The sequence below is a fragment of the Odocoileus virginianus genome, chromosome 18 (genome assembly GCF_023699985.2).
Source record: "Odocoileus virginianus isolate 20LAN1187 ecotype Illinois chromosome 18, Ovbor_1.2, whole genome shotgun sequence".
Lineage (NCBI taxonomy): Eukaryota > Metazoa > Chordata > Mammalia > Artiodactyla > Cervidae > Odocoileus > Odocoileus virginianus.
This window is the reverse complement of record NC_069691.1, coordinates 41,514,493-41,539,252: the sequence shown is the minus strand read 5'-3', so window position 1 is coordinate 41,539,252 and position 24,760 is coordinate 41,514,493. Positions and strand designations below refer to the sequence as shown.

The 24,760-nt window shown below is 36.0% G+C and overlaps 1 long non-coding RNA gene across 1 annotated transcript in view; it reads left to right on the top strand.

Moving 5' to 3' along the window:
• Positions 1-9,197: 9,197 nt before the first annotated feature.
• Positions 9,198-24,760, top strand: part of LOC139039434 (uncharacterized) — a 232,191-nt gene continuing 216,628 nt past the window's right edge. The window contains exon 1 of the long non-coding RNA XR_011492698.1: positions 9,198-9,396. This is a non-coding gene — a long non-coding RNA (uncharacterized lncRNA). The remainder of the gene's footprint in view (positions 9,397-24,760) is intronic.

The following is a 24,760-nucleotide window of genomic DNA, read 5'->3' as shown; positions in this document are numbered from 1 at the left end:
TGGAGATAAACCAGAATGTTATTTAAAATTGATCTGAAATCAATCATAGTAATTGTGTATAGGTTCATCAGATTTTTATGTGCAAACCTAAACCTAAATTTTGTTCCAACCAACAGACTTTGGAAAAGTCCTGGAAATTACTCAATGAATTACCTACTGATTGTGCAAGCTTCATCATGTAGTAAGATATCAGGTTGGTCTCCTGGTGTAATACTAGAGACCTTTCGAGATTTTCCCGATTTGTAATTTTCATTCAATGCTGAGCCCGAACTTCACCAACCAGCATATGAAATAGCTGATATAAGTCAAGAGAAACCAGGTTGATAAGTTTGAATGACTTTATTAAATTCCTCTTCAAGTCTTTGAGGATATTCAACTACTTTTGGAAAATCTTTGATGTGGTTCACAGTTCAGCTTTAGTCCAGACAATATAAGAAATTAAGAGTTTAACCTACGGATCCTCAGAAGACTTAATTTTAAGGAGACAGGCTCTGGTAAGTTCAAATGAAAAGGTACTGGGGACAGTTTCAGAGAATAGGGAAAATTCTGCTGTAGAATTAGTGTGAGGGAACTGAGGGCATAGAGGAGGCATAGGCAGTGTGGAAGGGGAAGAGGAACATGGTGCTGGAGGAGTCGAGTGGTGAAACAGATGGCAGCAGCGGCAGGGCCGGAGAATGAATAAAAAAGAGGAAGCTGAGGATTTGGGAGCCGTTTTATCTTTCTTTAATCATTTGTTTGCCTCAGTTAATCTTAAAATATTATTTTGTGTAGAGGCAATTTTAGACTTCTAATAATGTTGGGAAACCTCAAAATACCAATAAAAATAAGAATTCCACTCATTACTGGAAAATTTTGAGCTATTTCAGTCCAATTCAATTTTCATGAAATTAAGTTTGGGGATTTTAAAAGCCCCCCATAATAGTCATTGATATTCAAAATTGCCTTTGGGCAGGTCATTTCATTTAAGTTAGAAATGCATATGAGGAAGAATTATTGTAGACTAAAGTCCCTGAAGGTAGGGTGCCCTAAAAGTATTTAAATCACTGGGATCCTATTTCTTAGAGGTTTATTGCTATAGAGTAAAATAACAGCTTAAACAACTTACAACTCAAACAGCTCAGTTTAAACTGCTTGCAAGCTAATACCATCCAGTTATAAGGATGCAGCCTGGTCTCAGAGGAACCAAGTCAAAGGCTTTTCAGCCACTTTCTAGCCCCTACTCCAAAGGAATGGGCCAATGACCGAGAACCTGGCATGGTTTCCATGAATCAGCCGCTGTCCCTGAAGGAATGGGCCAGCAGCTTCTCAGTCATTTTCAGTTGAAATAGTGTAATCTTGAAAATCAGATCCAAGTCTCTAACAAGTACTCACATATGGAAAGAATAAAACCTTAAAATAGTCCCTGAATAAAGCCTAGGGAGATTCAAATGCTAAAAGGACACACACTCAGATCAAGAAAGAGACATACCTTCAAACTTCAGTGTTAGCAAGAAAAATCAGTGAGCTCAATAGGTTCAATTTGTAGATATTCTACCTGTTTGTTCACCACACCTAGAGCCTTGGGTCTTCTCTGGTCCTCATGTGGGCCACCAAAATGTTGTCCAAAAACAGACTGTCGGATGTGTTTCCAGCAAAGATGGATTTCTTTGGAATCAGCAGAGAATTGCAATTTGGGTTCTGCAATCATGGTGAGCCATGTCCAAGTCCCACGTGGAAACGAAGGGAGAACTCGTTTATCGAGGGGAAAAGGAATTTGGAAGGGCTGTGGTAAAGAATCCACGGATTTTCATTGACTGAGTCCTTGCCTGGAAAGAAGGGTCTTTCTTCCTGTTATCGTGCTCTGCTATGGCCAGAGGGTGTGAGAGCTCCCCTTTCTGGCCCCCCAACTTTAATTAAGGTTTCTCTTTTCTACAGACTGTGTTTATTGCCCATAAAAAAAATTGCAATATGACATGTATTTTGTGATAAGCTTCTATCACTCAAAGTTGTGCTTTTAAGACTCAATCATGTTTTTGTATGTAATTGTACTTCATTAATTTTCATTGCCTGTATTTCTTTTTGAATATAAAACATCTTATAGTTTGTACTGCCAATAGGCAGTTGGGTTTATGGCTTATGCAGATTTTTACTTTATGAATAATGCTGCTAACAATACATGTCTTCTGGTGCATGCATGGATTAATTTCTCTAGGGAATACACTTAGGAGTATAATTGCAAGATCATGGCATATGCCTACTGCATGGGAATGGTTTTGATTCCAACAAACTGTAAGTTATTGTATACCTGTTTGTTAATGGCATGCAAGTTCCCAAAGCCTCCCATATTTCTGACCAACTGGCTAGAAGTCCAGAAAAGTTTGCACAATCTCAATCAAGTTTGAAAATACACTGATACAACTCAAAGAACTCAGGAAAGTTCTATATTACAGTTGTAGTTTTATAGTGATGGATACAAATCGGTATCAAAAGAAGGGGTATACAGGACAAGGAATAGGAGTTTCCCAAAAGTAGAGCTTCTCTGCCTTCTCACCATAGAATCAGATTGCCTCACCCTCTCAGCACACTGATGTGGTTACCAGGCAGGAAATTCCACTAAACCTCAGTGTTCAGAGATTTTATTTTGTCAGCTTTGTTCTATAGGCATCATTGATTAAATCATTGGCCACATGACTGAAACTAAGGCCCCCTCCTCTCCTCCCCTTCCTGAAAGTTGAGTTGGCTCAAAGCCCCAACCCTCTAGCCATATAGTTAGTCTTTCTGGTCACAAGCCCATCTTAAATTGGCTGATTATCATAAACTCAGATATGGTCCAAGGGGTTCATGAATAATAAAGACATTCCCATCAACTGGGAAAGGTCCAGGATTTTAGAAGCTACACCAGGAACTCAGAACAAAGACCAAAGTTTGTATTTTTTTTTTTTATTATTTAACACTTGTACATAGATTCAAATTATTATTGAAAGAAATTGACCAAGCCACTCTCTCACAAGCTTTTTATGAGTCCTTATCCCTTCATAAACAAAACCTGTTATTGCTTTTTTTTATTGCTTCTTATTTTTATTTTCTTAAAATTCCACTGATTTATCATAAACTCAGATATGATCCAAGGGGTTCATGAATAATAAAGACATTCCCATCAAAAGTCCAGTGGTATCAGTTGTGGTTTTAATTAATTAGTTTTTTTTGTTGTTCTTGCCTTATTGCAAATAGTTTTACTTCTATTCACACAGCAGGAAACTTTTTTTTTTTTTAATTGCATATATCATACTATGGGTCATATTGATCTTGTAGTCAGCTAAAGGGTTTCTCAGGTGGCTCATGGGGGTAAAGAATCTGCCTGCAATGCAGAAGATGCGGGAGACACAGGTTTGATCCCTGGGTTGGGAAGATTCCCTGGAGGAGGGCATGACAACCCACTACCGTATTCTTGCCTGGAGAATCCCACTGAGAGAGGAGCCTGGAAGTCTACAGTCCATAGAGTTGCAAAAATTTGGATATGGTTGATGCAACTGAGTATATACACACACACACACACACACAGCTAAAACTCGTTTCTCATCAGAAATTCTCCTCTCTATATTTGCGCAGGTGACATTTTACACCTAAATTCAGGACTTTACAATAATTACCCCCATTCTGTAGATGAAGAAGCAGATTCAGGGAAGCTGAGTCTTCACTGTCTTGTCTGTCTTCATCTCCAGTCTTTTCTCCACCTCCACTTGTGTGCTCTTCAGGTTTTGTTCATTTGTCCTCATTACTCAGAGTTTTACATTTTTTATGATGGTTGATTCCATTGTTTTTTTTTTTAATTGAAGGATAGTTGATTCACAGTATTGTGTTAATTTCAGGTGTACAGCAGAATATATCAGTGTTTTTGCAGACTTTATTCCTTTATAGGTTAACTCAAGCTAGCATGTATATTTCCCTGTGCTATACAGTAAATCCTTGTTGCTTACCTCTTTTATATGTAGTAGTTTACATCTGTTAATCACATATACCTCATTTGCCCCTTCGACTCCCCTCCCCTCTTGTCCTTGGTAACAACAAGTTTGTTTTCTATGTTTGTGAATCTGTTTCTGTTTTGATTAAATGCATTTGTATTATTATTTAGATTCCAACTATTAATGATATCATATAGTATCTTTCTCTAGTGTCTGATTTACTCCGGAAAGCATAATATTCTCTACGTCCCATGTTGCTCCAAATAGCAATATTTCATTCTTTTTTATGCCTAACATTTCATTGTATGTGTGTGTATGTGTGTGTGTGTGTGTGTGTGTGTGTATGTACATATATTCTTAAGCTAATTGATGGTCACTTGGGTAGTTTCTGTGTCTTAGCTATTGTAAATAGTGCTGCTATCTACATGGGGTACATGTTAGGGGTGTACGTATCTTTTAAAATTACCATTTTCATTTTTCCAGATATAAACCAAGGAGTGTGATTGCTAAATCATATGGTTGTTCTATTTTTAGTTTTTAAGGAGCCTCAATAATTTTTTGTATAGTGGATGAACCAATTTATATTCCACCAACAATTTGCAAATGGTTGCCTATTATCCACATCTTCTTCAATATTTTTTATTTGTAGGCTTTTTGATGATAGTCATACAGACAAGTGTGAGGTAACATTTCGTTGTGGTACTGATTTCTTTTTCACTAATAATTAACAACAATGAACATCCTTTCATGTGCCTTTTAGCCATCTGTGTGTCTTTTTTGGAAAAATGTCTGTTCAAACCTCTTGTCCCTATTTTATTGTATTCTCAGTTTTTATGGTATTGAGTTGTGTGAGCTATTTATCTACTTTGAATATTAATCTCTTGTCTCTTGCATTATTTGCAAATATTTCTTCTATCCTGTAGGTTGTCTTTTCATTTTGTAGATGGTTTCCTTGTGCCAAAGCTTTTAAATTTAGTTAGGTCCCGCTTGTTTATTTTTGCTTTATATTTTTGGCCTTGGGATACTGATCCTAGAAAATATTGCTGTGATTTATGTGAAAAACTGTTTGCCTATATTTGTTTAACAGCTGAGGAAATATCCTAAAATTATTGTTGACTTAATGTATTTATTTGAAATTTTGTACATGTCTTTCTAAAGCATCCGAATATTTCATTAGAGTGTGATAGGCAGTATGGCAGGCACCTCTATGCAGGAGAAAAGAACATCATTACAAATATACTGCTTCACTGTGCTTTCCTCTGAAAGAGCGGACTCTATACTTCCCGGTGTGTTGGCATTTTTTTTTAGTCCCATGGGTATTATTTCCTCTAGAATATGTTCTTTTATTCTATCTCATAGTTGACAAAGTGGATCTTTGGAGGGGGTTCTTTTACAAACAAGACATTTCACAACGCATCTTTTAAAAAAATTTTACGTTAATAAACTTGTGTTTATAATATACAGAATGTTGGAAGAGAAACCTAATGGAGCAAAATGTGAATGATAACAACAATCATAAGTTGTATTATGAACATTTGATCAATTTTAAGCTCTAACAACTTCACACTGTGATGTTAATTGTATCACTCTCTAAAAGCATATTGATATGTCTCCAATCAATGATGTGTTAATAAATGCAATATCTTCTTGTATTAACCCATTTATCATTATAATAATGCCCATCTTTATCTTTTGTTATTGACTTGCTTTACAATCTATTTGATATGAGTATTGCTACCCCCTTTTTTGTCCTTTTCTGTTGCATGAAATTTTTTTTATATCCCCACTTTTAGTTTTGCTGTTTTTTGCCCTGAAGTGAGTCTCTTATAGGCAGCATATTGAAGGTTCTTGGTTTTTAATCTAATCAGCCATGTATGTCTTTTGATTAGAGGATTACTTTCATTGATATTTAGTTATTATTGATCGATATGTACTTATTACCTTCTTATTTCTTATTCTCAGATTGTTTTGTACAAAGTTATTCTTTCTATATTTCTTCTTTTTCACCTGTCCCTGTTGTGATTTGGTGATTTTCTTTTGTAGTTCCCTTCATTTTGTATTTATTGCAGGTTTTTTATTTGTGTTTACATTGGAATTAATGTATGTTGACAAGAGATCAAATTGCCAGCATCCGCTAGATCATAGAAAAAGGAACAGAGTTCCAGAAAAACATCTATTTCTGCTTTATTGACTATGCCAAAGCCTTTGACTGTGTGGATCACAGTAAACTGTGGAAAATTCTAAAAGAGATGGGAATACCAGGCCACCTCACCTGCCTCTCGAGAAATCTGTATGCAGGTCAGGAAGCAACAGTTAGAACTGGACATGGAAGAACAGACTGTTTCCAAATTGGAAAGGAGTACGTCAAGGCTGTATATTGTCACTGTGCTTATTTAACTTCTATACAGAGTACATCATGAGAAATTCTGGGCTGGATGAAGCACAAGCTGGAATCAGGATTGCCAGGAGAAATATCAATAACCTCAGATATGCAGATGACACCATCCTTATGGCAGAAAGTGAGGATGAACTAAAGAGCCTCTTGATGAAAGTGAAAGAGGAGAGTGAAAAAGTTGGCTTAAAGCTCAATATTCAGAAAACGAAGATCATGGCATCCGGTCACATCACGTCAGCAAATAGATGGGGAAACAGTGGAAACAGTAACCAATTTTATTTTGGGGGGCTCCAAAATCACTGCAGATGGTGATTGCAGCCATGAAATTAAAATATGCTTATTCTTTGGAAGGAAAGTTATAAACAATCTAGATAGTATATTAAAAAGCAGAGACATTACTTTGCCAACAAAGGTCAATCTAATCAAGACTATGGTTTTTCCAGTGGTCATGTATGGATGTGAGAGTTGGACTATAAAGCTGAGTGCTGAAGAATTGATGCTTTTGAACTGTGGTGTTGGAGAAGACTCTTGAGAGTCCCTTGGACTGCAAGGAGATCGAACCAGTCTTTCCTAAAGGAAATCAGTCCTGAATATTCATTGGAAGGACTGATGCTGATGCTGAAACTCCAATACTTTGTCCACCTGATGCGAAGAGCTGACTCATTTGAAAAGACCCTGATGCTAGGAAAGACTGAAGGCAGGAGGAGAAGGGGATGAGAGAGGATGAGATGGTTGGATGGCATCATGGACATGATGTCACGACTCAATGGACATGAGTTTGAGCAAGTTCTGGGAATTGGTGATGGACAGGGAGGCCTGTAGTCCATGGGTTGCAAAGAGTTGGACACAGCTGAGTAGCTGAACTGAACTGACCCATAATTATATGTATAACCATAGTGTATGTATGTGTGTGTATATATATATATATAAATGTAGATAAATATTTCACTTCAGTTGCATTCTAAAAATCATTTTTTACTTTCCTCCTCCACATTTTGTGTTTTTAAAGTCATATTTTACATCTTCATGCTTATCTCTTACTGTTTATTGCAGTTATATTCACTTTTTCAACTTTTTGTTGTTGTTGTTTAATCTATGTACTGGCTGTGTACTATGTACCATGTACTGTATTTAAGTAAACTTTGATTCTTACTATATATTTGCATTTGCTATTGATATTTTCCCTTTCCTATAGATTCTTGCTTATTTTCCGTTTAGCAACAACCTTTCAACATTTCTTTAATAAGTTTAATATTGATAATTTATTTTATTTTTTTCTTGTTGAGAGAATCTTTCTCCTTCTTTTCTAAATGATAGTCTTGCTGTGTAGAGTATTCTGGGTTGCAGGTTTTTCACTTTTAGGACTTTGGCTATATCGTAACACTCTTCTGATTTCTGCAGAGAAATCAGCTGATAGTCTTAATGGGGGTTTCCTTGTATATGAGTCTGTTTTTCTCTTGCTGGCTTTATAAATCTCTTTAACTTTTGCCATTTTAATTATGATATGTCTTGGTGTTTGTTATTTTGTGTTCATATTGTTTGGGACCCTCTGTGTTTCCTCTGTGTGGGTATCTATTTCCTTCTTTACATTTGGGAAGTTTTCAGCCATGATGTCTTCAAATATGTTTTCTATCCTCTTCTCTCTCTTCCCCTTCTGGAACCCTCTATTATGTTTATTGGCTTGTTTTATAGCAGGCTATACATATAATTTTTTGCTTTCTTTCCTTTTAGCTTTTCTGTCTATGGTTCTGTTTTGGTGATTTTCATTAATCTCTCTTCTAGATCACTTATGCACCCTTCTCTGTCATTTTATCAACTTTTAATTGCATTTAGATTATTTCTTATCTCAGAAATGGAATTATCAATTTTTGATTCAATCATCTTCATAGTTTCTAGTTCCTTGTTAAAATGATCTCTGTTTATATTGCTAATCTTTCTTATCTAGATAATGTTTTTATTACCTACTCTTAAAATTTAGAGTCTGGCAGACTCTCTCTGTTTCATTAATTTATATTTTTCATGGGTTTTCTCCTGGTATTTTGAGAGTATTTTCTCTACCTTTTCATTTTATTTTCCGTCTCTGTGAATTTAGGTGAAACAGTTACCTCTTATGATCTTGAAGGGCATTTGCATGTGGGAACATCCCTACGTGGACTGTGTGTGCCCACTGTCTCTGGCGGGGATGCCAGCCACATCCTTTCTCATTGTGTGTTGGCCGCTAACACCCCGATAGGAAGTGTAGTTGGTGCTGGAGCTGCTAACGCGTGAACAGTGTGACACTCAACTTCCCGTCTTTTCCACGACTATTCCTGCCCTTCTGGGGGGGCAGGGTCTCTTTCCCAGTTACTAGAGTGTAATCCTTGTGTGTTGGGCTTGAGCAGAGTCTGTTGCCTTTAAGTGTGGAAACTTCCTTCCACACTTGGTCCCAAATGAGGGGAGTGCTGAAGTGAGGACTGTGTGCTCACTGACGGCTGATGTGCTGCCTGGGAACGTGTCTGTGGCTGCGCTCAGACAGAGCCCAAAGTAGCATGAGCTTTCCTTTTCCCTGCTGTGATCACCCCGGATCCAGTGCACGGCTGTGGCACGGGGTGGGCAGAGTCGAAGTGTTTGCTCAAGTGGGAGTGTTTGCAGGAGCGGGAGGACGGCTCTGCTGCGAGCAGCCTGGGCTGCTTCTGTGCTCCTCGGTGAGTGATCACCAGCATTGGCCACGCTGCCCCACCAAGACCGCCCCCCACACACCTGGACCATCTCAGCTTTGCCAGATTTAGTCTTTTCCGGGCTGTGACTGTCCTAGATCCCACACCGCACTGTGTCGTGACATGAGTGGGGCCGGGCTTGGACTGGGGAATGCGGTGGAAGGACAGCATCTAATGCAGAGCTTTCTGTCCTGTCTGTTGGCAGGCCAGCACTTGCGCACTTCCTGAGCCGAGCCTCAGCTTTTCAGCACCAGCCCCCTGTTGTTCCAATAGTTCTCCCGGTAGCCTGGGAGGCTTCTCCCCCCTGTGTAGGACCCCAGAACAGGGACATCCAAGCTGTGGCTTCATCCGCTTACTCTCCAGGGTGAGTGTCCATCCTGTGCAATCTTCTTTTTGCTGCAGATCCCCTCCCAAAGGCACAGGTCCTGAACTTTTGCTTTTTCCCTATCCTACCCAGCTACACGGCAGTCTTTCTTGCAACCTTGGTTGCATGGAAATTCTGCCGGTTTCCAGTTGGTTTTCCAGGAGAATCATTCCATGTGTAGATGTATCTTTGATATGTTTGTCAAGGGAGGTGAGTTCCATATTGTCTTATTCTGCCATCTTGATCCCCCTCATATTTTTCTGTTTATTAATGAAATTCTATGCCTTCACATAGATTTAATGTCTCTTTGGGCATCTTCTTTCATTTTTGTAGAACACTGCTCAAATTTTTTTCTTCTCACGTATTTCTTCTAGGATTTCTATCTTTTAAGAATTGATTTGTAGGTTTTATATATTGATTATTTTTATATGACAAATACTCTGGTTGTAAATTATTTGTAAGTTTTGTGTGTTCCAAACATATTTGTCAATACTGAAGGTTAAATTTAACATTATCTTTAGTTGAACAGAAGTTCTAATATCAGTGTAGTTAAATTTGTTAATTTTTCCTTTTGTGCATTTTGTGATTTGTCTAAAGATATATGTTCCTAGAATATAATCCTGTACATCTTTACATAAAAACTATTTTTTGTTTTACTTTATACATTAGCATAGTAATGGAAGTAAATATATATGTTAGATACATGGTCATGATATTTTTAATATGCAAAACAATTACAAGTTCAGTCATTCCTTGAAAAGACCCTGATCCTTATATCCATGCCGTATAAACTTTCATGATAGATCAAGTGTCATACATGGATTGCTTTGCTTCTGGTCACTATTTTCTATTCCATTGGTTATTTTATCAACACTTTGACCAATGCCATTTTTTTTTCTTTTATTTTTTCACAATTTGAAGATTGTCTTGGGCATTTTTGACCTCTTACATTTCAATATAAATTTTAGAATTTGCATATGAATACTTATATGCACAGAGAATTTTGAGATCTTTGGGAGTTTTGCAAAAAAATGACAACTTTATATTATTAAGTCTTCTGAATATGAAAATGGAATATCTCTCTGTTCTTAACTTGAAATAATCTTCACTATCCCACTGAAAATTTGAAGTAATTATGGATTTTTTTTTTCCAGAATTATCCTTGATTATCTAGGCTTCCACTATTTGTAGCAAAAGTTCCAATCCAGTTCTATAAAATTGTTTGGATTTTAAATATATTTTATTCTGTTCTTTCTACTCCATTTTTGAAACTTCATGTTGTTGAATAAAAGCAAATCTGGACTTAGAGAAGGGTTGAAAGTAAAAGTGTTGGTCTTTCAATTGTGCCCAACTCTGTGACCCATGGACAGTAGCCCACCAGGCTCCTATGTCCCTGGAATTCTCCAGGCAGGAATACAGGAGTGGGTTGTCATTCCCTTCTTCAGGGGATCTTCCCATCCCAGGGGTCAAACCCAAGTTTTCTGCATTGCAGGTGGATCCCTTACTGTCTGAGACACCAAGAAGTCCTAGATAAGGAGAGACTTGATTTAAAAGTAAGACTTTTGCAATAGGGAGAATGCTATATCAGAAATTGGCCAGTGTCTTAGAAACAAACAGGAAAGGGTTTTTGTTTGTTTGTTTTATATAGAGAGAGGGGTGGGCAATGCTTCAGCAGAAACATTTAAAGTGAAGTTGGGTAGGCAAAGGAAAATGACCAGTGGGGCCTGAGAGAAAAAGTGTCTCACTGTGCTTAAGCACTTAGAATAAGCTGATAAGGGTACAGATTGTGCTTTTTTAGTGCTTGCCCAGACTTTGGGGGAGGCAGGGTCCAGCAAATTGTAGTTGAGTGGAAAAGCCTGACTGAGGCTTAAAGTGAAAGTCATTCAGTTGTGTCCGACACTTTGCGACCTCATGGAGTATACAGTCCATGGAATTCTCCAGACCAGAGTATTGGAGTGGGTAGCCTTTCCCTTCTCCAGGGGATCTGGAGATCCCTTCAACCCAGGGATAGAACCTAGGTGCCTGGATTGCAGGTGGATTCTTTACCAGATGAACCACAAGGAAAGCCCAAGAATGCTGAAGTGGGTAGCCTCTCCCTTCTCCAGGGGATCTTCCCAACCCAGGAATCAAACCGGGGTCTCCTGCATTGCAGGCAGATTCTTTACCAACTGAGCTATCAGAGACTAAGGTTTGGTGAAGACCAAACAGAAGGTTAAAAAAAATATAGACCTTTGTGAACACCTGGTTATGTGTGTCTTTCTAATCCTTCTTAATAATTATTCATAGTCATTCTTCCCTTATAGCATACTAACTTACTATTATTCATTCACAAGAGTGTACACACCAAGGCAATTAAGGAAATATCCTGTGTGCTGTGGAAGGTAGGGGCAAGCAAAATCTTCTCTATTGCAAAGGGCTTTTGTATTCTATGGAGAAAATCCATCTGACTTTATCCAGAGTGGAAAATGGGGCAGGGAGACAGAACAAGAAGTTATATAAATGACCCCAGAGATCAGCCTGAGAACAAAAGGACTGAACAAGGTGTATTACTTACCATTTAGATATAATTATATCTAAACTGCTTCACATTTTCAAAACCACCATTCTATCAGTTGACATGTAAGTTAATGTACATGTAAATCACAATGTGAGTAAAAACAATTGAGTCCAATGCTCTTTAGTAATATAGAATTCCCAATAAGTGGAGTATCAACAGTCAATGGGCTTTACATGTGTGATGAAGTAATTTATTTATTTATTTATTTTTTTGATGAAGTAATTTAAAGAAGATTTCTTCCCTTTGCTATTTGTGTTTTCTTAAATTTAATTCAATTCATAAGTTGTAAATTACTATATATACATATATATGCTGTCTCATCTTCAGTTATATTTCTATTATAAAATAATAGGTTATCTTCATTTATCATTTAACTAGCTAGAGTGGCATAGGATTTAGCATTTTTTAATGAATTGGGATTCTAATGATTTATGATGCTAGAAAATAATTCTGTAGCACCCACTCCAGTACTCTTGCCTGGAAAATCCCGTGGATGGAGGAGCCTGGTGGGCTGCAGTCCACGGGGTCGCTAGGAGTTGGACACGACTGAGTGGCTTCACTTTCACTTTTCACTTTGACTCATTGGAGAGGGAAATGGCAACCCACTCCAGTGTTCTTGCCTGGAGAGTCCCAGGAACTGGGGAGCCTGGTGGGCTGACGTCTATGTGTGGGGTCGCACAGAGTCAGACATGACTGAAGTGACTTAACAGCAGCAGTAAATGAATGTTTTTTTCTAACTGATTACCAACCTATTAGGTGTAGAAATTCAGTGAAAGAAAATAACAAATAGGTACATATTTATGGATTGAGAAACTATATGGTTGGTAGTTTTACCAATCAGGAGAGAACGCTGGAAAAACATTGTTTTGAAAGGCTAATAGATTGTTGCAATAATGGACTCAGGACTCAAAAGAATATAAAGAAAGTCAAATAATGAAAAAGATGAAATTAACCATGGAGCATAAGAATATAAGAAGAAAAAGAGATTTCAGTTTTAGTAAACACTCAAATGTTAGAAAACTGAGGGATCTTGAAAGAAACTGAACCAAAGTCTAATCAGGAGAAAACCAGGACTGCTCTTTTGATGAAAACAGACCCAAAGAAGTTCAGAGTATCACTGATAAAATTTTTAAAAGGATCAAAGACAAAATAAGGCAATCCCAAAGGAAATCAACCCTAAATAGTCATTGGAAGGACTGATGCTGAAGCTGAAGCTCCAATACATTGGCCAGGTGATGCATAGAGCTGGCTTTTTGGTAAAGAAACCCTGATGCTGGGAAAGATTAAGGGCAGAAAGAGAAGGGATGACAGAGGATAAAATGGCTGGATGGCATCACCAACTCAATGAACATGAGTTTGAGCAAACTCCAGCAGACAGTAAAGGACAGGAAAGCCTGGCTTGCTACAGTTCATGCAGTTGCGAGAGTTGGACATGACTTAGCAACTGAACAGCAACATCATCATCATAAAGTTTCATAATGTCAAGACTCTAAAAATAAGAAGGATTCTGTCACCCAATTGTAGCCAAACTGTTATAAAAGTGTTCTGAAATTTTAAAATATTTTATCCACACTTGTTAGAAACTTGACCTTACATGAAGAGATTAATATAGAAGTGCTTAAAGAAAATAAATCTGAAAACAGACAAGTTAATTTTTATTGAGTGAGTGCATATTGACTTATTTCTTATGTGTTTGAGTATATGAATCATTCTAAAATATAAAAGTACTTTGATAGTTGAATAGGTTATTTAGTAATGTTTTGTCTCTCTCCCTGAGGTCATATACATTCAAAGATTTCCCTGGATTGCATATATCTGTTTGTGCACCAAATTTTATAAAATGTAGCAATGATAATAATTTTTCCATGATTTTTCTAAATTGTTTATATTTTCCTTACTGAAATAATAAGAGACCAAAGCTTTCAAATAAAATCCTTTCTCCATTTAAAACAAGATAATAATATTCACACTTGTAATAAGTTATAAGTTAGAGAAAAAATTTTATGCCAAGTCTTCTCTTTTTCAAGAATGGTGGACTGATCTCAATCTGTGTTCTTTTGACCATAATTTATATGTTTCTGATTAGCATCAGGAATGTAGGAAGCAGAGGACTAGACAAAATAATGTGTAATTTAATAAGGAGTTTTGCCCACTGAGGTTATATATTTTTCAGGGCTGTTTTTTTGAAGAGAAACCCATTCTTTTCCTGGAGCTACTTCTAGGTTGACTATCACTGTGTTGAAAAGACACCCTACATGTGTAGCAGAGTCATTACATTTTCATCTCTAATTCCCCATGTTTGTAATATAGGTCAAGGAACCATCATGTGTGAGGTCAGAGAATATTGTGATAAAGCAGCCCCAAATATATCTTGATCATAAATCTCATCACTGATTTTGAATGACATTTCTAACCAAACACAGAGCACACATATTGATTCATTTGTGAGGTTTCTTTAGATTCATCATCTGGCAGGAAGATGTGCCATACCATAGGGGCATGTTTGAAGCCCCTCCATCTCTCTTACAACATATTATTTTAAAATTTCAAACTTGTTTTGCTATTCCTGGAATCTAAATGATTTGGATGAACTGCTTATTTATATACAGAATCACTCCTTAATAATTTTGTAAAATTATGTTCTGTGCCTCTCCCAGTAAGATGAAGGATTGGTTTCCTACAGAATGTTCTTCTTCTCTTGATCGTGTTATCATAGTTACATTGCTGCATATTTTCACTGCCATCTTGCAATTTGAAAGAAAATGAAGTGACTCAATAAACAGTGAAAATAATACTAGCTAATTTTTCATCTTTTCAATCAGTGTAGCAGTTCAAAACCATAATAGATGATGTGGCTATTATGAGAGAGAGAACTCTGTCATTGCTACTTTCATTTGACCTCATGGTTCTCCAGTGTTCCTACTTAACTTCTTGTAAGACATTAGACCTTCATGATATCAGAAGCAACTCACTTGCCCTAAGAATACACCAGAAGTATCCCAAAGCCCCAAATTCTTTATAAAGAAGGTATCAGTTATACCCATAACTACTCTATCCACTGTCTAATTATTATAGTTATTTATAAATACTAAATCAGCTCAGATATTTAACAATATCCCTATATTAAACATCCATGCCAATCTAGAATATAAAAGTACTTTAATAGTTGAGTAGCATAGCTAGTTCTTGCCTGGAGAATCCCAGGGACAGCGGAGCCTGGTGGGCTGCCGTCTATGAGGTCACATAGAGTCGGACATGACTGAAGTGACTTAGCAGCAGCAGCAGCAGGATATTTAGAAATATTTCATCTGTCTTGCATGAGATTACATATATTCGATGATCATCCTGAATTGTATATATCCTTTTATGCACTGAATTGTATAAAATGTAGCCATAACATTACTAAGATTCTTTTAAATCATCTATATTGCTCACTGTAGATTTATTTATTATAGATGCATATGCCCAGGATTTATCATGATGCACTCACTTTATTCTAGTTTGCTTATGATTTATCTCAAGAGTGTGTGAATTCTTGAACAGGTATTTTACATTTCTGTTAAGCATCATCCATGCTTTCACATAGGAAATTTTGTAAAGTATTGAATAAAGGTGAATTTATTAAAAATAAGCAAATCACAAAAATTGTGAATAAGTCCAACTTCCAAGTAATGATATAAAGGAATAGTAATTTATCTCTTTGGAAATACTTTTATAACTGAGAGCTATTGTTTATCCATTTTAAAGATGATATAAGGATATGCAATTAATATTTCAAGGAAAACATTAGAAACTCTTGCTTTTCTTCTCATTACTTCATTTAATTTTGGTAAAATCAAACTTCTTTGCTTTTTGTTTTTCATGAAAACACTGAATTGCGTCCTTCTCTTTCCTCGTGCCTCTTTAGTCCCTGTTACTCTTTGGTACTTGGCAGTGATCATGTTTATTTCCTGCCATTTGTCTCACCTTCTGTCATTGTTCATTTAAAAACAATTTCTTTGATCTGAAAAAAATTAAAATTCTCACCAGTAATTTATTAACATCACAGATCCTTTGTTTTCCTTATAATTCATATATGCCAGTGTTCAATTTTATTTTCCATGGTTAATTGTATCTCAGTAATTCTCAAGATCCATATGAATCATATATATTATATAATATGAAACTAGAATATTCAACTATTAGAATATTAGTGTATTATTAATTATTATAGTTAACTGCCTTACATAATCTAATCTCTAGTCTCAAATGAATCTGCCCTCTGGAGGTCACTATTTCAAAAATGAAGTCAATAGGGAGAGTCACAATAAGATGTGTTACCTTTAGTCTGGAGTTGGCTTGTCTTGTAAAGCAACAAATAGACTGTTTTACTTTGACTCTGTGTCAGGATCAATTTGATAATTCATAAGTGATCTGTTAATGATTCTACACAGAAGTTGATATTCATCTTTATTATCAAATATATATATATATATATATATATATGTGTATATTTAAGAAAATTCTAGGCAGGTGGCAATATTATTATTTATACTTTTTTTCTAATTTATCTTTTTAGGACAGTAAGATAATTTAGGAAATATTTCTTGAAACATTGCTATTTATTATATTCATCTAGTTTTTTTCTTTCATCAAAATATACATATCCAGGCCCTTTCTAGCCTTAATATAATAACATCAACAACAAAAAACTTTTGCTCTTTTGCTTAGTTTCATATATATATATATATATGTATGTATATGTGCACATATACACATATGTGTATATATGATATTTTATATATTCATATGTGAAGAGCCAACTCACTGGAAAAGACCCTGATGCTGGGAAGATTGAGGTCAGGAGGAGAAGGGAATGACAGAGGATGAGATGGTTGGATGACTTCACCAACTCAGTGGACTTCAGTTTGATCAAACTCCAGGAAATAGTGAAGGACAGGGAAGCCTATCATGCTGCAGTCCATGGGGCAAAGAGTTGGACAGGACTTAGCAACTGAATAACAATATGTATATATGTGTGTGTGTGTATATATATATATATAAAATACTTCAAATATTTATGCTCTCAATATAGTGAAATATTAAGATAATAAAAATAAAATAATAGATTCAGTAACACATTTTTCCAAAGTATTGTTTATCTGTTTATTTTTGATTAAGAAATAATGATGTGATTAAGAAATATTGATATGATTAAAGCCTAGCATATAGTCATAGCTTCCATGTTAAATTCTAGTAATTAATTTACTTTTGTTAGTGACCCTTAACAGTTTCTTAATATTCTGGGCTGAGAACACCTAACTATGTTATCATCTACCCTTCTCATCTCTTAAGTCAATTAATTCACTGATTTCTGTCAATTGTTTTTTCAACATATTTGCTAAATATTATTTCCCAGTTCTGTCTTTCATGTTTTCATGCTGACTTGAGCTCTGGTAATTGCAGATAGAGGGTATCTCTGAACTCCTCATCTCTAATTTCTCCCCATAATAATTTTCACTGTATTCCCAAAGGCAAATCTTTCTAATATTTTATATTCATGATGTTATTCAATCTTTAGATTTAAAAGCATCAGTGGTCCCAAGCTATCTACTCATGATAGAGGACATCCCTTAATCTTATAACGTAGGCTTCACTTAATTTTTGAAGTGACTTGCTGCTTTTTTTGCTGTGTTAACCTCCTAGTCCAGCTATTTTAATCTATCTACTTACTATTACTTATTTTCTGTGTCAGGAATTTCTTCCACATCATTGTTCATTTTTCTTTCTTTCGTACTCCCAAGTTTCCTAAATTCCCTATCTCCTGTTTTCACAATTAACAGTTATTGTGTGGGATTCATAATTGCAGTTTTCATAATTAAAAACTGTGATATCTGTCTTGAAAAGAATCATTTATGAAGAAGTTACATTTCTTTACTATATTTTTCTTGAGTTAAATAAAGCTCTTAGCTTCCTTCAAAACAAGCTGAATGGAAATTTAATTTCAAGTCTTATAAAGGTGGTTGAGAGGGTGCTCTAAGTTCATTTTCCGTAGTATCTCGCAAAATGATGAGTCTGTTTTGTGTTCAAACAAACCAAAAAAAAAAAGGGGGGGGGGAAGCCATTCTGTAACCATTACTGAATATGCACATGACTCTTAAAAACCTTAATGCTGCTGTTGAGTGTCATTCCTAGGGAATGAAAATTACAAGCAGCCTGGATGCAACTTACTAGGCTAAGGACCCCACATAGTCCAATATTTTACACCCCTATTTCTTCCTTTCTTCACCTCCACAAATTTTGACTTTTGGTGTTCAACTCTTTGGCTTATTGTTGGGTATCCCCTCCTTCTGCTGTAGTCTGAAAGCTGCCTTCAACCAATAAGCTCTTGTAATTATAAGATTCAACCCACCATAAATATATTTTTGTTTCATTGCAGTTATTATTAAAAGTCTGTGATCACAGTCATATAAAAATGCAGTTCTGAAAAAAAAAAAAATCTCATTAATCCCAGGGGGATAAAGCTGAATAGAGAGAGTGGAAATGTATAAACCACATACTATATATACTTAACAGATGTACTGCTAAACTGCAATATGATTTTAATGACCCGGATAACTGATGGTGTGGTCTTATGCCTTGAGTCATACATTCTGCAGTGGAAAGTTAAGTAAGCCTAGCAAGAATCATGACAGAATTACTAGAGGTGATGGAATTCCAGCTGAGATCTTTAAAATCCTAAAAGATGATGCTGTTAAAGAGCTGCACTCAATATGTCAGCAAATTTGGGGGGAAAAAAGCAGTGGTTACAAGGCTGGAAAAGGACAGTTTTCACTCCTATCCCAAAGAAGATAATGGCAAAGAATGTTCCAACTACTGTACAACTGCTCTCATTTCACATACTAACAAGATAATACTCAAAATCCTTCAAGCTAGACTTCATCAGTATGTGAAACAAGAACTTCCAGATATACAAGCTGGATTTTAAAAAGACAGAGGAGCCAGTGATGAAATTGCCAACATTCGTTGGATCATGGAGAAAGTAACGGAATTCCAGAAAATATCTACTTCTGCTTCCTTAACTATGCTAAAGTCTTTGCCTGTGTAGATCACAACAAACTAAAAATTCTTAAAAGAGATGGGAATACCAGACCACTTTACTTGTCTCTTGAGAAACCTGTATGCAGGTCAAGAACTGTACATGTAAAAAGGAACTGATTCAGAATTGGGGAAGGAGTATGTCAAGGCTGTATGCTGTCACCTTGCTTATTATGAGAGTACATCATCTGAAGTGCTGGGCTGGATGAAGCACAAGCTGGCATCAAGATTGCCAGGAGAAATTTCAAAGCCCTCACATATGTAGATGATAGTACTCTAAGGGCAGAAAGTAAACAGGAACTAAAGAGCCCTTTGATGAAGGTGAAGGGGAGAGTGAAAAAGCTGGCTTAAAACTCAACATTCAAATAACTAAGATCATAGCATTTGGTCCCATCACTTTGTGGCAAATAGAAGGGGAAAAAGTGGAAGCAGTGACAGATTTTATATTCTTGGGCTCCAAGATTACTGCAGATGGTGATTGCAGCCCCCAAATCAAAAGATGCTTGCTGCTTAGAAGAAAAGCTATGACAAACCTAGAAAAACTATGATATACCTAGACAGAGTATTAAAAAGCAGACTTTGCCAACAAAGGTCCATATAGCCAAAGCTATGGTTTCTCCAATAGTCATGTACGGATGTGAGAGTTGGACTATAAAGAAGACTGAGCACTGAAGATTTGATACTTCAGAACTGTGGTGCTGGAGAAGACTCTTGAGAGTCCCTTGGACTGTAAGAAGATCCAACCAGTCAATACCAAAGGAAATCAACCCTGAGTATAAATTGAAAGGACTGAAGCTGAAGCTCCAATACTTTGGCCACCTGATGCGAACAGCAAACTCATTGGAAAAGACCCTGATGCTGGGAAAAATTGAAGGCAAAAGAAGCGGGTGGCAGAGGATGAGATGGTTAGATAGCATCACCAACTCAGTGGACATGAATTTGAGAAAACTCTGAGAGATAGTAGAGGCAAGAGGAGCCTGACCTGCTGCAGTCTTTGATCCAAAGAGTTGGATACAAGTTTGTGACTTAACAACAACATACCTTACGAAAAATATAAAAGGAGTTTTCTTTGATTTCTGAGTTATTATAATATATCTAGTTTGTTGATAACTAATATAAGCTCAAGTCCTTATGTAAACTTTTGCATCTTCTATCTAACTATTTTAGATACATTTCTTCACAAAAGCCTATTATACAGTAAAAAAAAATGATTGGCTAACTATGGTCATCTGGTTTTGAGCATCTCTTTGATTTGCTAACAGAAAATAAAAATGTGTGTTACTGTAGTAGTTCACATGTGTCTACAACTGTGTGTCTTAAGGTAAATACAAATTCTTTTAAAAACCTACTAATAATAATAGGAATAAAATTGCTTGCTTCAAGCAGAATAGGCTGTCTCCTGTTTGACTTCAAACTTAGACATATTAAAAAATATATACACAAATAAAATATGTAAAACATATTTTTTGTAAATTTAGCATATGATTATACATATACTTAAATAAGACTACGGAAATTACAAAATAGAAAAAGAATTGTTCGTGATTATTTTTACGTTGGTTTCATATGATGTTCGTTTACTCAAAATGATGTTTTATTTCACATCCTAAGAATAGTAAATAAGATAATGATATATGCCACAAAATTATTTTTGCTAATGAAACTTGATTTAAATTGGATAGTACAAGGTATACAAGATTCAACATGAAAGCAAAAACAGAATTTATGATGAGCCCTTCTATATATAAGAATAAATCGGTCTGTTCCAACTGTATAGAATGTTTTTCATATAAATGATAACAGTGTGAATAAGTAATGGTTTTCTAGATAACTGATGTTTTGTACTGAAAATAGCTTGTATTTATAGTGATTATGTATCAAGAGAAATGAAACAGTACCTGCAGTGTTGGTAAATGTGTACAATTTATTAGTTTGGTCATGAATTCAATTTGTCATATTGACTCAACAGAGTATGCTTGGTTTATGCAAAGACTTTACTAGTCTGGAAGAGAAGCAGGGTATATATGTTCTTCTGAATTTAAGTTCAGAATTAAACCTTCTATTCTAATCTTTTGTTACCAACAATGAAATATAAAACTTCTATTCTTATAGAAAGTTGCCCTCACCATGAAAAATCAGAAAACCTAATATAAAATAATCAAAATGTACTTTGTGAAGACTAATATTAGGCTCATATATGTAACTATATACTAATTGGTACTAATTGATAAAAATCACTTTTAAAATGCTGTGCTTTTTTTTACTCTTTACTTTCTTCTAGTATATGTAGCTTTATTCACTAATACTTTTAAGTTATTTGAAAATGTAATTCCTTGTAAGAATGAGCCATATCAAGAGGTACCTCAAAAGAATTCAAATCCCATCCTTACTCAATTAAATGAATACTTTGAAGGGTTTTAAATCTTTTATACTGAGATCACACATGAAGCAGATCATAAGTCATTTAAATTACAACTGCAAACTTTATCTTTTAATTAATATTCTAGAAATTAGTTTATAAAGAATATTTTGTTTAAAAATAATCTCCTAAATTCTATCAATAAAGTGTGAGAGGATTGGAATATGAGGAACAATATATTCAATATAATTAAAAATAAGCTTTTAGTTCAGTTATGGATATTAATTGTAGATAACAAACCTCCATCTGCATTTCAAATATTATCTGAAAATTTTGCTTCTGGTTTGGCTGAGTAGCTCCTATCAAAACTACCTTTCTGAACATAGCAACTGAAAATCTGGGGCTAGGAGACCTCGATGAAGACACCAGAGAATAATAAACAGAGGGTAGGAGAGAGTTGGGCTTCCACCCCCAGGTGGCCCAGTAGTAAAGAACCAGTCTGCCAGTGCAGGGGATGTGAGAGATTCCAGTTCAATCCTTGGGTCAGGGAGATCCCCTGGGAAAGGGCCTGGCAACCCATTCTAGTATTCTTGCCTGGAGAATCTCAACAGAGAAGCCCCATGGGTGGGCTACAGTCCATTAAGTCACAAACAATCGGACATGAAGTGACCACACACACACACCCCCCAAAGAGAGTTAACTTTTGAATGAAGAGAATAGCACCGAGTCTCTCTTTTTTATGGCTGTTATTCTGAGAGCAGGCACAAGTCTGCATCATTCAAGGCACTTAAAACTCTAACGGGCAGCCCACAGTCTAGCTGGTTTGAAGAACCAGAGGAGAGAGTTTGGAGCAACTACAACTATAGGGAAAAATAAAACTGGGTGAAATCTCAGCTAGGGGAATTTCCAGAACAATGTAAAAGCCAGAGGATGAAGGTAACCAGTCCAATCACTACTCAAATGTCTAATTTCAGCCTGAACCACACATAAGTGAGACTAATGTCAAACAGCCCAGAAAAAAGAATTGCAGTAAAAGCTGCCACTATCAAAAAGGAGATGTGTTTTGTAGTCTGAATTCACCCTGCTTAAAAAGTGAATATTATTGGGAAGACCATACTAGAACCTAGATTTTCTACAATATATTATTCACAGTGTCCAAGGTACCATGCAGAGCTCCTCAACATACAGGGGGATAAAAAATAAGCAAAACATGGCCCATTCTCAAGAGAAAAGAACAATCAGTAAAGACCAACCCTTCGATAACCAAGATGTTAGAATAAGTTGACAAGGATTTTCATGCAGCTACTATAACTGTGCTCAACATCAAAATATGCTTTTAACAAGTGAAAATAGAGGACATCTCAACAAAGCAAGAAGAAACTATGCAAAGTGAGAACTGAGTAATACCATATCTGAAATATCAGCTAAGTCAGAAAATGCGTAGATTCCAGATCTGTTAAGGCACCCAAGCTTATTGTTTCTTCCGATAACTGTAAAAGCACTTCCTATGGTCCCAACTGGAGTTTATTAATGTGATAACAGTGACGGTGTTAGTCGCTCAGTCGTGTCCGACTCTTGCTGACCCCATGAACTAGAGCCTGCCAGGCTCTTCTGTCCATGGAATTCCCCAGGCAAGAGTACTGAGTGGGTTGTAATTCCCTTCTCCAGGGGATTAATGTGATGGACTTATTCTAAAGTTGCTTTATGGAAAAAATTGCATAAAAAAGGAAAATAAATATGTACTCACGTCCCCTCCCCCATTTAGGACAATGAAGAAAGACAAATTTACCAGTTCTCTGTTTAAGTTATGTTTATCTGGCAAATAGCTCAGGCAGTCTATTAAGTCATTTTTGCTTCAGTACAAAGAGAAATCTGAGTCGATTTCCTTGCCAAGTATTTATCTGTTTTGGCATATGTATGCAACCGATTAGCTGTGCTTCTGCTCCAGGCCGTGGCTCTGCTCCTCGTGTTGTTTCATTTTAGGACTTAGCCTAAATAATTTTTTTTTTTTAATTAAAAATTTAAAGTAAAATAAAACATGAGGCTGCATGATTGAGGGAGGATATAGCAGATGGTTTTTTGAGCTGATAAGAGAAAAGCAAGCAAAAACTAGTGACAACAGCAAAATGTATCAGAGAAATCCCAGGACTTGGAGTAAAATACATGCCACCAAATATATGTTTCCAAAGATCACAGTATCAGTGCCAATATGAATATCCATGCACTTAGGTAAATACGAAATTTATAGTTTTTTTTTTTCTTCTAGGTCAGAATGTCCTATGTAATTGATGGTGCATTGAAATAGGTTTCTGATTTTCAAAACAGCTTAGATACAAGCTTCCAGTTTATTATGGTAAAGAGATTGAGACGTTGTGAAACTGAAAAGTGTGCTGTATTGTTATTTTTTGTGCTAGACTGAATGATAGCATGTGTTACAAGACAGACACTCTGAAATTCAGCTAGACAAACTGGCCCTATCTTCCAAATATCTCCAACAACCCACAAACAAAAGCTAGAGCTGTGATGGATAACATGCTACTTGCAAGGGTCACATAAACCTCTCAGATCAGAAGTTCATAAGTCTTGGCTTTATCATAGGAGCAGGGTCTCTTATTTTAACACTTGCCCTGGATCACAAGCAAATGAAGGGTTTCTCTCCATGAAAGCAGAGAAGCAGTCAGTGTAGTTCTAGGAAATTTTTTTCTTTACACTTGATGCGTGTTACCCTAGGGATTTAAATAAGCCCTTCTCACATATTTGACCAAAAAAGCCTTTCTCTTCACTGATCAACCTGAGAAAATACTGCTTACATCACTTGCTTTATATAGCATGTATATCTCTTTAATTATTTTTACAATTCTTTCTATAAAACTAGTGTAGAAGCTACTCAAGGGAATATATTCCTTCGTGATTTCTATATCCTTCTTAGTTCTAAACAATCATATTCTGTTCAAAACAGGATAATAATTTGATGCATTCGATTGGCCAAAAAGGTCATTTGAGTCTTTCTGTAGGATGTTATATATATGTATGTATACGTGTATGTATTTATATGTATACATAAAATTAAATATTAGCCAAAAAAATGTCATCTTACCATTTGCAGCAACACGGATGGACCAGAAGGTATTAAGTGAAATAAGTCAGAGAAAAGGAAAAAGTTAAATAAGCAGGGTGACAATATACAGCCGTGGTGTACTCCTTTCCCAATTCGGAACTAGTCTGATGTTCCATGTCCATTTCTAACCATTGCTTCTTGACCTGCATGCAGATTTTTCAGGAGGCAGGTAAGGTGGTCTGGAAAAAGAAAAAGCAAGAGAGTTCTAGAAAAGCATCTGCTTTATTGACTATGCCAAAGCCATTGACTGTGT